This window comes from Apodemus sylvaticus, chromosome 16 (genome assembly GCF_947179515.1).
Source record: "Apodemus sylvaticus chromosome 16, mApoSyl1.1, whole genome shotgun sequence".
NCBI lineage: Eukaryota > Metazoa > Chordata > Mammalia > Rodentia > Muridae > Apodemus > Apodemus sylvaticus.
Window position 1 is genome coordinate 88,299,948 of NC_067487.1, and position 13,714 is coordinate 88,313,661.

Sequence of the window (13,714 nt, forward strand, 5' to 3'; positions counted from 1 at the left end):
TTAAATTAGCTAATTCATGGACTCTAAACCTAAACTCTTACCATAAAGATTTTAATAGAAAGAGTAATAGACTGTGTAGTTTAGATCGTTTACATATGACACTTGGTTACATTTAGTTGTTGGCGTGCATGAATCATATATCTTTTTGAGGATAGGATCTCACTCCTATCTGCTTTGAAACTCACTATAGAGATCAAAGTGGCCTGGGATTCACAGAGGTCTGCCTGCCTCTGCCTCCCAAGGGCTGGGATTAAAATCTGAACCACCATGTACCCCCATGTACCCCCTGCCATGCGTCATCCTTTTAACCTGAATTAAAGACTGCTACATACATGTCAGTCTGCTACTTACAGCTCAGTCACCGAATAAACTGAAACAAGAAAAACAATTGCTAAATAAGAAAAATTTTCCTGGTTCCTTAAAATTTAAACATGAGGACCCATGATTACCAGATGTTACTGTTTGGGAACATTGGCAATCGAGACACAGTTGTCCATCTCTTACAGAGATCGAAATGGAAAGAAAGAAATTGGAAATCAGTTGGCAAGCAAAGATTTAGGTGTAAATATTAGGTGAATCTTAATTGTAACAATGAGTATCTTTACATTAAGGAAGATAATTCATAGAGGCAGGCAGATCTCTGTGAGTTCGAGTTGAGGCCAGGCTGAGCTACATAGTAAGTTCCAGGACAGTCAGAGCTATGTGGAAAAAACCCTGTCTCAAAAACAAAACGATACAAAGCACAAACAAAAACACCTGTAACAACCAAACAAAACCGAAAAGATAATTCAGATCTTGATCTTTTATTTATCATTTTTTATTTTTATGATCTTTTTTGGTTATTTTACTTATTTACATTTCAAATGAACAACATTATCAACCAAGCAGCTCTTGATCTTAAGAAGTACTTTTAAATGTCATTTCTTCTTTTCTCCACAGAGTGCACATAGATGTGCTTGTGTACTCATTATGTTTGGGTTTATATGTGTTAAGGGAAACAAATATTTTACTGTCGTCTCATCAAATTGTATAAACATAGATAACTATACAATTATAAAGCAAACAAAAAAGTGGAAATTAAAATTTAAAATTGAAATTATTATTTAAAATTTAAAATTGAAATTATTATTAGCTTTACTTTTTCCTATTCTTTATATTGAACCAAATTTGTTCCTCCTTAACTTTGTGTCTGAAAAGAAATGGCACAATAAAGTAGGGGTGTCTGGCTTCACAAGGGGAAAGGGTGGCAGGCTTCACTAGGGGAAAGGGTGGCTGTCAACCTTCTTCCTTAGGAGTATGGAAGTGAGGGAAATATCTGTTCAGAGGAGTTTTCCTTCATTAGTTCTTTCTCCTTTTTTTCCCACTTAACACATCTGTTAGCATTCCACACAGACCAACAGATGTTGCAAAGCAAGTCCTACACTTCGTTCTCAAGAAAAATGACATTTCCTCAGTTGCCTGCCCCACCTCTGTGACTGAGACCAGCCTGCTGCTCCTGCATAATTTGCATATATTAAGTTATGTGCCTTAATGCATTAGGAACCTGAGCTTCAGCATTCCTTTATATGTTAAGGTCGCATGTCATTAGTGACTAGTATACAGGTTGCCTTAGAGTTCTGAGAAGGAAAGAGATTTGAGGATGGCAACCTGATTCTGTACACTGAGAGTGGATAGCCAGTTAGCAATATTTTTTTCTATAAAATAGATGAGTTACAGAAAGCTCGAGCTGTCCCACCACGAGGAAGTGCTGATTGTCATGCGATGTGAAGCATCATTTTTATTATTTTGGCAAGAACAGGGACAGTTTTGTCTTGACAAGCCATTAGATGAATACCAGCGTGTGTCACATGAAAAACCACTGATCTTTAACCCAGGTCTGTACTTAACCAAGCTTTGGAAGTAAATTGTGACTGAAGGAAGAGCAAAGGCCAGTACACTGTCATTACAGATTACAGAGTCTGCTAACAGCGAGAGAACTGACAGGCCCAGGGAGTCACAGGTGCGGTTCTGTAAGCTGTCAGTAGTCCTGCGGATGCTTCTTAAACTGTGTGCACAAGCCATACATTTATTTTATATTTGTTCAGGATTTACGTTGTAGCCCTAGCTAGGGAGGAAAAAAAACTGAAAAAAAAAAAAGAAAGAGAGAGAGAGGGAGGGAGGGAGAGAGAGAGAGAAAGAAAGAAAGCCTTCAAGTGCTTTCTTAGTGCAGGGCCTGAGTTTCTTAGCACAGAACCACGACCTTTATATAGCTGCTATGTTCCCAGTCACAGAATGACCTTAAGAAAGCCCTGTGTTTTGAAGAAATTAAATCCAGTGAAGAAAAGTAAAGTTGGGTATGGTGGAGCACACCCTTAATCCTAGCACTGGAGAGGCAGAGGCAGGCAGATCTTTCGAAATCAACCTGGTCAATAAAGTGAGTTCCAGGCCAGCCAGGGCTACATGATGATACTCTGTCTTTAAAAAAAAATAATTGTAATATATATAAAGAAATGATGGGTTATATTCCCATAAACAAACAAACAAACAAACAAAAAGCAACACAATAAATAAACTAGTTTGTAACCCGTCCCGCGGGTCAGTTATTCCAGTGTTCCGAAGGGGTGCTACCTGCGGGTCAAAAGGGGGGGAGAGAGACGGAGTCCAAGCACCAAGAATGAAAAGCCACTCTGAGTTGTGTCAAAGCCTCGTTTAATGTTCTGGGGTACCCACGTTATAAGGCTTTCAGGAGGGGCGTACCCCAAGGTAGGGACAAAGGAAGGAAGGGCAATTAGCAGTTTCAGCAGGAGGAGATAAGGGTCCTCCGGTGGAGACAACAGGTGTTTGCACAGGCTGGAGCCTGCTGCAGTTATCTCAGGACTTCCTTCCATCGCAATTACCGGAGTCGGTGGGTGATGGTGCAGGCAGGATCATTCTGTAGTTATCTTCGAGACAATGACTAAACCAATGCCCACGGGAGAGGCTCTAGTTAATTGTTCTTATATTTTAGCAGCCACCACCTTAGGGCCATGAGTAAGCAATAGTCCGAATAGCTCAGGATGGCTTCCCACATCTCCTCCTTTTTCCTTTCTTAAGTTGAGGGGTGGCTATGGAAAGAGGGTCGGTGGAGAGCCTGTTTTAGGCTATGTGGTTTTGCCCCCACGTCCAGCACCGCAGTAACTAGGCCCTTTTCTGATCCTAGTAGGGCAGGGCCTCTGTCTTAGGCTATGTAAGTTGCATCCACTCCTGGCATCACATCCCACTCCAATGGCTTAATCAGGCCCTTGGTGGGTGTGACGGGCCTCCAGGTAGCGGACTCACAATAATCCCGTCATGGAGTCACCCTGCAGCCAATAGGCGGTGTGCATCTGGCTTGTGGCACCACAATATTTCCCGTCATTGGCTACTCCACAGCTTATGGCCCTCAGCCACTATTAGGAGCTGGAGGTCACCCTCTCTGGCATTGACGTTTCTACTGCTTAGGAACCAAGAAAGCTCTGTGCCTGCAGCAAGGGTAGAGAACTGAAGGCCGAGATGGTTGCTACCTCCATGTCTGTCAAGGCAGAATCAATCTGTGATTTAACAAAACTGGTTAATCTGTTAAAGGCCCAGGGGCCAAATGACAAAAGAAACAAAAGACCCAGGAGGGGCCCCAAAAGGCTGGAGAGCAAGGTGGAAAGTCAGGGTGAAATCTCAGCATCAGCATATTCTGGCAGCTAGCATGTTCCTTCAGCATCCTGTAGAAAAAACACAAACATACCTCTTCTCTACACTTAGAGTTCCCTGGCATTAAAATTTAAAATTTTTTATGGTATATAGAGATGTTATTCTCCCCTCTTTTATTATAAAAATATTGCAAAGTTATTTTTATTATAAAAATATTGCAAAGTTCTATGGGCTTGTTCTATAATATCTTGTCTTTGCGAATTATGAGGAATCTCAGTAATATGACTAATATCAAATTGTTAATAAGACATCTTAAATGACTGGTTATAATAATCAGTTATAATATTTGTCTTAATCTGATTTGGAACATTTAGTATAAAAAATAACATATGTAATGACTAATTTTATTTTTGTTTCTTATGTTAAAACAGTTATAACTAGAAAGCCTGAAAAGCTGTCAATAGTCGTATGTATATTTTTGATTAATTTTTTGAATTGTATTTGTACAAACAATTGTAAAAGTTAAGAATTAGTATCATTAAAAGGAAACAACTTTAAGCAATTGCAAGCCATGAGCTATATATGTATATTATTAATATAAAAATCAAGTTTGATTTTTAACATTTTAAAACAAAATTGTATCTTTTAGATAACAATTATTAATTTTGTCAAAAAGGCTTGTCATGTAATAGATTAACAATTAATAATAATCAATTTGATTGTTGTTTAAAATAAGGAACAAACATTTTATCATGCTCTTAAAACATTCTTTTTAAAATATTTTTTTATTTTATTTTGTAACATTTTATTATTATATCAAATCTTTATTGGAGGATGTCAAAATCGTATTTGGAGAGATTTTACATTAATGTTCTCTTTGTTAAGGAATGGAAGTGAGCATATATCATAAACTGTTGACAAATACTTATGGTAGCTTTCTCCAAGTTATGTCTCTCAGTATTTGTTTTGCATCTATCTTGAGAACATCAGAGACTTAAATGACAAGCTTAAAGCAGTGTCTTAGGCAAAATATTTATCTTAACATCTTTTGAAAATCATTTTCTTAAAAAATTTAAAAGCCCAATGTTAAGAGCAAACCATTTCTTGAGGAATAACCTTCTAATGAAAATCTTAAATCTATAATAATTTTGTATGTAGTAGGCAGGCCAAAATTTTAGATCTAAGTTTGAACTTCATTTTGAACCACATCTGTATGGATCTGTTAAAAATGTTCTTTTGGCCAGAAACTCTCTAAGTGAGGCCTGCAAGACAAAACTGCATCTCTCAAGCCTCTGCAGCTTTGAGCAGCTTTGAGGCAGCTCTGAGCTTTGTATTAACTCAAATGTAAAACTCCTGATTTGAGTTTGTTATCTCTAAGGCCAGACCTACACCCACCAGGTCCTGTAAAGAGTAACCTGTAATCAGACCCTATTGTATAGAGGTCAAATAACAAAAGGAACCTGTAATATCAAAGAATAACTACAATTTGTTGAAAGCAAAACCCAGTTTTAAACAATCTTTTCTCCTTAAAATTAATGGCAAATATATTTTTATATTGTAAAGTTTGTGCATCATCTTGTGTTTGAATGTATGACTTTGTAACTTATTGAAGAGACATTATTTTAAATCGTATTTCTTATAAATCCAATCTCCAGGCCAATATTCACACAAAATACCATGTCAATTTAAAAGCATCTTAGAGGCCTGTATTTCCTGGGTTGCGTCATGTCACGTGTAGCTAGTTAAGATGGCTCTGACACTAAATCACCAGTTTTAAACTAACCTTTTCTTAAAAACACTATACCTTTTAAATTATAACCAATTAATTTATAACTCTATAGCCAAGATATGTAAAACATTTATAACTTTAAGACTAATTAGAAATAAAAATGAAGCGATCATACAAATCTCATAAATTTAAACCAAATATATATTTTTTTCTAGCTGTAACTTCAGAGGAATAAAGCACTTTGAACCCAATCATCATCATGGTAGAAATTTTTCTAGGAGAATTAACCATTTCCACTTGTCCGGCACCTGGCCCTTTAAGAAGCAGCTTTTTTTCCCAGCTGTCTTAGACTCTTACCTTAGAATGTGAGGCACCTCAAATTAGCCTCTTCTGTGTAAACCACAATTGGCAGGACTGCCAGCAAGATAAAGCCTTTTTACCTTTTTTTTTTTTTTTTTTTTTTTTTTTTTTACATAAAACATAAAAACAACCAATCATTCAGCCAAACAAAACAACAGACAACATGAATTGACACACATATAGACAAGTTTTGGTGCACCAAAGACGTACAATAGACAACGAGGGAACTTCATGTCCCAAAAGATCCAAATATCTTAACCTGAACTAAGGAGATCTCCAGTAGGTTTCAGAGAGAAAACAGGACGTCTCCCGTTTTCTTCTCCTTTCCAGGAGAGTTTTGAAATAGCTTCTAACCATTATTTATTTATTTATTTATTTATTTATTTATTTATTTATTTATTTTTGATACCGTATCCTACACATGGAAAAACTGCTTTTCTGTAACCTGCTTTTTCTCTTGTTTAAGATTTAACAAGGGGGAAGGAGGATGCCTAGTCGAACACACACACCTGTGGAGAGGGGTGGGAGGAGAGCCCAGGAATTTCTCTGCAGTCCAGGTCTTACATGCTGCCCATGAGCAGTTTTTCTCTGGCCGCCTCAGCAGCAGTCTCTGACTTCTACCTGCATGGGTCTCCCCTGTCCATTTTTGCCTAGTCCCTGTCCAGGGAGATAGCCCTGGGAGAGCATTTGTTGAGCAATAACCTCATTGGGACCACACATAAGGACTTTCATTTGAGAGTGAATGTCTCTTCCCCAGAGGTTAACAGGCAGACCAGGAACCACGAAGGGCTGAGTAGAGCCAGTATTTCCCTCTGTCCTCCCAAGTCAGCAACTGTGAGCTCTTGGAGAGTATTTTTTTGATTGTCCAATCCCCTGCAGAAGGGTCAGAGAGGCTTGCAAAAGCCAAGCAGGGGCCAAGCACATTGCGAGATCACAGTAGAATCGGCACCTGAGTCTAAGATGCCCTCAAAGCTTTTACCATTTATTTTAAGGCTGAGTATAGGACGATCTCTGGTGATTGCCTGGACCCAGTTAAGGTCTGAGGGACTTGGCTGAGAGGAGCCACGCTGCATGCCTATCGCCGGGTATAGGGTGGTGGGCCACGTGGAGGGGCTTGTTTTGGCTCTGGCTTTTTCTAGGCATTTGACTTTGAAATAAATCTTGAAGTTAGAATGACCATTTGTCCTTCGTAGCTCCTTTAAGAGGACTGCTTGCTCTCTGCAACTTTTCTCCTCTAAGTTGGCTTTCTCCCCGGGGGTCTCTTAACTTAATGACATATCAGCAAGGAATGGGTCCCTCAGGAGCGGAGGATAAAGAGAAGTTACAGGAGCGGATGGCGGGGACTCAGACCTGTCTATAATGACCAAGGAAGGTTTTGGAGAGTTCTTTTTAGGGGAAAGTGAGGTCACAGAAGCTGCCCGCGACAAAGGGCGGAGGCAATATTCAGCAGGGTCCTCGTTCGCACTCTGAATGAGCCTCCAGTAACTAAAGAATGTATCAAACATTGGTTCACCTGTACCTGTTTTTAAAATCTTATTAATTTCTTTACCAACCTTATCTCAAGTTAACGGGTGAATGTCAGGTCCACTTAAAATTAACCAAGGACATTTCTCATGACAAAACAAAAGAACTTAATTAAATCTTTTTTCTTAACTCTTACTCCTCTCTCCCTGAATGATTGCTTGATTTCTCCTATGAATCAAGCCTCTTTAGCCTCTTTTTTTATTTCCCCAATGACAATCGGACAACAATGTTTGGCCACTCACCTGCCCCTCCAGCGACGCACGAGCGATGCGGTCTGTGGGGTCCTTCATTCCTTTTCCCGGGATTTCTCCTCCGTCGTCCGGTAGTTGACCGTACTTCGGGTCCCTGGTTCGGGCGCCACTGTAACCCGTCCCGCGGGTCAGTTATTCCAGGGTTCCGAAGGGGTGCTACCTGTGGGTCAAAAGGGGGGGGAGAGAGACGGAGGCCAAGCACCAAGAATGAAAAGCCACTCTGAGTTGTGTCAAAGCCTCGTTTAATGTTCTAGGGTACCCACGTTATAAGGCTTTCAGGAGGGGCGTACCCCAAGGTAGGGACAAAGGAAGGAAGGGCAATTAGCAGTTTCAGCAGGAGGAGATAAGAGTCCTCCGGTGGAGACAACAGGTGTTTGCACAGGCCGGAGCCTGCCTCAGTTATCTCAGGACTTCCTTCCATCGCAATTACTGGAGTCGGTGGGTGATGGTGCAGGCAGGATCATTCTGTAGTTATCTTCGAGACAATGACTAAACCAATGCCCACGGGAGAGGCTCTAGTTAATTGTTCTTATATTTTAGCAGCCACCACCTTAGGGCCATGAGTAAGCAATAGTCCGAATAGCTCAGGATGGCTTCCCACACTAGTTTATTCCAAAAGTATATGCAAAAGAGCATTCTTTGGCCTGTCAGTAGTCAGTAAATGTGACTAACTTTTCCATCACTGTGTAATTTTTGAGAAAATAAAAGAAAAGACCCAAATTCACCTCACTACAAAATATTAAAAAGATAGTAACATTCTAAGCAATCACTTGTGGGAATTACTGCTTACAGAGCGAACAGGAAAGAACACACTGCCTTCCTCTGTTGGTGGGATTGCACTGCACCTCTCTGTAGTCTTGTTATCCTACACTAACTGAAATGCAAATTCTTTGTAACTAATTGGATCTCATTGAGGGTACATGCACAGTGTGTAGTTATGTGCAAAAAGGTTTTCAAAAGTATGAATTTCCTGTAATTACAACTTTTAATTACTATCCAAAGTGTGCAGTTAGTGCAGGGTTAGTATATATGCTTAACTTTAAAAAATATTATTAGAAGCATGACTGGTGAAATGTTTGATAAATACCAGTTAAAAACAAATGTGTAATTGTAGCATCTGTAAATTGAATTTAAACTATTTTTTAAAATTAACATTTAGGATTTAGAATTTGAAGCCAGTTGAGTATACTGATGGCATGTTAATAGTACAGGTTTTTTTTAAATAAATAAATAAATAAGTAAAAACATTGTAAGTGTTAAAACATCATTAGTTATTTCCAGAGCTGCTTACCTTGTCCACTCTCCTGGTCTTATGTTACTGTTGTAAAAGTATTTCAGAGTTGTATGTGTGTATGTGTGTGTGTGTGTGTGTGTGTGTTACTGCTGTGTGTTATGAAGAAGAGTTAGTTACTCCTAGTTCTACAGTTTCTTCAGGACCTTGAGAGCTCCTTGGTGGATCTCTCAGTGTACACAGCCTAACTCTCAGTCTCAGGGACTGTGAGGAGCATCACGTGACCTTTCAGATTTGTGATCCCCTAATCTGAAGTACATGACTTTGAATCAGGAAGAAAGCAATAATTGTGAAAATGAAGTTTATCCCCATGGCCTAGTTGTAAATATCTTGGATACAAAGGATTTCAGAGGGTTATTCTGTAATCTACAGAATGTTGAGCCAATGGAAAGCCTCAGGAGATGTCTTGGTGCCTTGGTTTTGTTGTTAGTCATGGACCTGAGTCTCTAAAAAACAATTCAAGTCTCTTACTGGCTAGAAAAGCATCAAGGTTCTACATTTCCCTATGGAAATGGATGGCAAGTTCACATAACATATTTTGGGACTTTCTATAGGAGTCAGAATTTTATGTTCTAAAATTTATTAAAAAATGGTTTTAAACATAATAAACAAAACATAAACATTCAAGGTTTGTACTTTAGCATGTTTATATATAGCTAACTCTTTGGACTGGTGTCTGTTGTTATAATGAAGCTTTTACTTTTTTTTTAACTGATTTTAGGAATTAACTAAAATTTTGTTTGACAAAATCCATCTAGGAGGTACAGTACTGTGTAATTGTTGAGATTTTTCTTGTGAATCTTACGAGGCTATCCTGATGTTTTTTTTTTTAAAGATTTATTTATTTATTATATGTAAGTACACTGTATCTGTCTTCAGACTCCCCAGAGGAGGGCATCAGATCTCATTAAGGATGGTTGTGAGCCACCATGTGGTTGCTGGGATTTGAACTCTGGACCTTTGAAAGAACACTCAGTGCTCTTAACTGCTGAGCCATCTCTCCAGCCCTATCCTGATGTTTTTAAGGCGTGGCTACGGCAGGAATATTTAGGTAATAGTTTTGCTGCAGACTTATTTGGTTAGACCTTGCAGTCTGAGAGAGACCGGTTTGCATACTCTGGGTAGCATTTTGTCAGAGGACTGTGGCTGGGCATAGCAGATTTGGATGTATTAGCTAGTCAACCTGATAACCCTGTACAGACTGTATTGATTTTCTAGGAGAGAGTTTATGAACTAAAAAAACTTGGGGTTGGTGTGTTAATAAACTGCTTCTCTCAGTCTGTCACATTTAGTTATGGAGCTGTGCAGTTTAGGGGGGAAAAGGGCTAATTCAGTTACAGATTGTTCACAGCAGGGTCTCCAAATTAGCCCTTTGCTTTGTAATGCCACCTTGCTTGGGCTCGCGTTGAGCCCATTTCTCAGTTTTGCCCTAATGAGTTGCAACACTGATAATGTGGCTGATGATCTTTCATTGATTTCACTATCACTTGCTTGTCTGGTAATTGATCCCTTGCTGAGCCTCTAGTTAATTATATCGGCTTTGACATGGCCCGATCCCTGGGGAATTTCAAGTCTTGTAGAATAACAGTTTTAATAAAAGAGTCTATTACTGCAGGTGCTTGCTGCTGCATGAAAATTGATTTTTGTGTTGTGGTGTGGTGTGGTGTGGTATGGTGTGTGTGTGTGTGTGTGTGTGTGTGTGTATGTGTGTGTTCATTCGTTCATGCCCGCATGTGTGGGGATTAGGGGAAATACCTGGGAAAGAAGAGGATCTCAGAAATGAGAAAAAGGGGTGGGGCTGGAAAAATAGGAAGAGGGAGTGAGGGAGAGTGGGGAAGGAGGGGGAAGGACTAGGAGAGAGGGAGAGGAAGCAGAAGAGGCCAGAGAGAACATGCAGGCAGAGGATACAACAGTGCTTGAGGGGAGCAAGGAGGAAGCTTGCTGTTGACAGTGTCCTTAAGCCTCCCACAAATAACAGCCATTAGTGGGAAGGTCAGGAGCTGAGCAGGCAGCTTGACTGAGGCACTGAGTGCCACTTCAGAAATCAAGAGGCTAGCAAATTTTAGAGGGAGTTAAGTGGGTAATAATAAAGGTACAGTCACCGTTGACAATTGACTCATAGGGGCTTTTCCCGCCCTCCCCCTCGAAAGAATATTTTTATTGACCACAGGTAGACTTAATATATTTTAAGGCAACAATTCTTTGGATTCTTGTTTGTCTCCTTTCAGATATTGAATTGGCTTCTTTTGAGACTTTTTTGTGCTTAATGGTGGTGAACTGGAGGGAAGTTTAACAGAAAAGCTTTCAGGAGATGTCAGTTCTAGAAGGGAAGGCACTTTTGTGTCAACATAGTGTACGGTTGCTCATCTTTTCTCATTGTCCACTAATGACACAGGCTGCCATCGAAACGCTTTTCTGTTTCTTTTGTTGTTTCTGAGAGGAAGGTTTATTGTTATTCTTTCGTTAAGAAGGAGCGAACAGAGTGCTACATTTGTCCTCAGTATTTGTAAGTGGCTGAAGATTAATGTTCCTTACATTTTAATTTAGGAAGGATGGCTTTTTCCTGCTGACTACTTTTATGAGATGGCATGAATTTAGCTTTCCATTTTGAAGTTACAGTGTTTATGTACAGTGGATTTTGTTCAGTTCTGCTTTTTCCATAAATAAGGGAGATAAATACTAGCTAACAAATGGTTGTTTTGTTTTAAAACTGGTTTAATTAAAAATATGACCTGCTATCAGGGTTATATTTCATCAGGCAGGGAAACATTATAGAATTTTCCATAGAGGTCCTAAATGAAAAATGGCATTTTTATATGCATTACTTTTTGCCTGAAATAGGACAGGTTTCTTTTTTTCTTCATCTTTTGCCCTTTTTTTAAGATTTAAAAGGTTGATGTAGATGTCTTACCTGAGAACTTTAACAAAGGATTTTATTCTGCATGTGAGCTTTAAGAAAAGGTATTCATTTTTCTTCTCTTCCTTCAGTGTCTCTTTACTTAACCTTCCATTTGGTAATTAATGGCCTGAGGTGCTGGGTATTAAGTGATATATATTTATTTTTGCATATGTTTAGTGTACATCTTCCATGTTTAACTGGTAGCTTTGCTTGTTCACCCTTTATAATATAAGGTCAAATCTCTGTATATTATTTTCCCTATGAGTTTATATGTGGTTATAAATAGCCCCAGCATTACGGTGTGACTTGTGGCAGCTAATATTTAAAAAGCCACTAAGCAAACTTTATGTTCTCCTCCAGATGAATCTTTACTTGCTTCCAGTTTAATTAAAAATATTTAAATGTCATAGTTTTGCAAGTGTTAAAGAAAGGACTGGTGCTGGATATAACATGTTACAGCAGAAAGCATTGTTGGCAAAAATTCCCATGGAAGAGCCCTGGCTTTCCCTGGCCTTGTGGATGGTGATCGTGGCAGTCCGTGGAGTATGCACCAGTGTGTGTGTCTATCTGTGTATCTGGAGGGGGGTTAGTACAGTGTCATTTGGTGCCTGACAGTGGAACAGTGCAGTTGACTCCTAGCTCTGCTGTCCAATGACATGCAGTGGCTGAGGGTTTGAAGCTGATGGTTGGGTCTCCAGTGCTGCCTGCGCACCTGACAGGCAGCTGTGAAACTGAGCAGAGGCAAGCTAGGGGAGTCACAATCTATGCATAAATGATAGGGATATCTGTGCAGAAGGTGCGAAGGAAGCTCTGACCCCCCCCCTCCCCCAGATCTCCCCCTTCCCGAATGAAATGCACAGTTCAGCCAGCTTCTTACCTACACTGTACTCCTGCTACTGACTGCCAAGAAGCTCAAAAAATCCACCTTCACTTTTCAGTCAGAAGAGGCAGAAGTGGATGTGAGAGAAAGAGACATACAGAGAGACAGAGAGCCAAAGAGGGCAAGAGACTTGACTTTAAGAGACTCCTGTACTGACAACTCCATGCAGTTCGGAACCAGAACGACTGCGGCTGGACCAGGGTTCATGGGGACATGGCAAAACGCTGATACTAACCTCTTATTCAGAATGTCCCAACAAGTAAGTAACTTTTTCTTTCATTTTTTTTTTTAAAGAAACCTCAAGTTGTTATGTGCCCTTTTCTTCCTGCTACTTTTCTTTCTAAATGTTTTTGAAATTAAAAATATATATATATATATATATATATATTGTCATTTCTGTGTTACTGGAATGTGCAGTGTTACTTCATGGCTTCCCCAAGGGCTCTTTAAGGAAAAGGGGGGAAAGGACATCGAAGTTAGAGAAAGCAAAGGCATTTGTTGCAAAGTTTCACCTTGTGCAGCCTGAGCCCTGCCTTAATTTATTTCTTTGTTTCCCGCGAAAAAGAGAAAAGGCCACTCAACAAATGTATCTTTCTGACTGTGAAAGACTTGGTCAAAGTGTCTGCTGTCTCGAAGTAGGTCTTGCAACTGAACAGTCATAAAGCGCGGGCCCCTCACAGCAGCGGGTTTGACTTCTGGTGTCTGGAGCAGCTGGACTCAGACCCGAGCGAGGCTGTGCAGGCTTCCCTGCGGGCCGGGTCAAGCCGAAGGGCGGCAGGCTGCACTCAGGCTTGCTCTCGGCCTCCGTTCTGGCTCTCGGTGGCTCGGTGCCTTCGCTCTCCCCTGTGCTCCACTGGCCCAGGTGCAGCCAGCTCGGCTTGTCACCTGCCCGCCGCCTGCCGCCTGCCGCCCACCGCCTGGCATGGTGCACTCACACTGGGCGCGGCCCCTGCGTTCTCCCAGAGCCGCTTCTTGCTCAGCCACCAGCAGCTCCGCTGCTGCCCTGCAGGGAGAGCTGCCTGGAGAGCGCCAGGGCAGCAGCAGATTAATCACCCGCAGTGCTCAGTGCTTTGCGCCCTGCAGCCCTACGTGCCCGGCTCCTCTTGCACAATTGCAGGCTCTCAGGCTCCGCGGGGGA

The 13,714-nt window shown here is 40.6% G+C and overlaps 1 long non-coding RNA gene across 1 annotated transcript in view; it reads left to right on the forward strand.

Moving 5' to 3' along the window:
- The window catches only part of LOC127666766 (uncharacterized), a 102,623-nt gene that overhangs the window by 9,241 nt on the left and 79,668 nt on the right, over window positions 1-13,714 (forward strand). The window contains exon 3 of the long non-coding RNA XR_007973699.1: window positions 12,635-12,835. This is a non-coding gene — a long non-coding RNA (uncharacterized LOC127666766). The remainder of the gene's footprint in view (window positions 1-12,634; window positions 12,836-13,714) is intronic.